The sequence below is a fragment of the Coregonus lavaretus genome (genome assembly GCF_964263955.1).
Source record: "Coregonus lavaretus genome assembly, chromosome: 28".
Taxonomy (NCBI): Eukaryota; Metazoa; Chordata; class Actinopteri; order Salmoniformes; family Salmonidae; genus Coregonus; species Coregonus lavaretus.
In genome coordinates this window covers 36,937,676-36,938,347 of record NC_140015.1, presented here as the reverse complement: position 1 = coordinate 36,938,347, position 672 = coordinate 36,937,676, and positions in this window count along the sequence as shown.

The window sequence follows — 672 nt, the reverse complement described above, 5'->3', positions numbered from 1 at the left end:
GTGTGTTTCAGTACTGGTTTTAGTCATGATCTTAGGTTAACTCCATGGGATCTTTAATTGAACTATAGGGTATTACATCATCTGGAATATCAGGCAACACTGTGTATAACCATGGAAACTGCAACAACATGACAGTAACAGAGTGTCTTATTTTCTGTGAACATGAACAGTGTATACAGTGTAGTTTGTTACATGTTTCATTTCTCCATCACATGATTCAGACTCGGCCCAAACAATGATGTAAGGTGTTATTCTCCTATGTTTACTGCTGAATAATCTCCTGATTAGAACTTTATGAGCTGTCAGTGTGTGTATGTGACTCCCTGGTTGTGAGACTGGGTTAACCGCTTTACTCTTGACAGTCTCAGACCCTTTTCACACTATCATGCCAACCTGAACCCTACTGAGCTGGCTCAGATATCAGACCCTTTTCACACTATCATGCCAACCTGAACCCTACTGAGCTGGCTCAGATATCAGACCCTTTTCACACTATCATGCCAACCTGAACCCTACTGAGCTGGCTCAGATATCAGACCCTTTTCACACTATCATGCCAACCTGAAACCTACTGAACAGGCTCAGATATTTTAGTTTCACATTGTCATTTGCAGGATTGTTCCAGCAACTATGGTGGTTGGATGGGGAACCAGGCCAGCGCAGCTGAGTTCA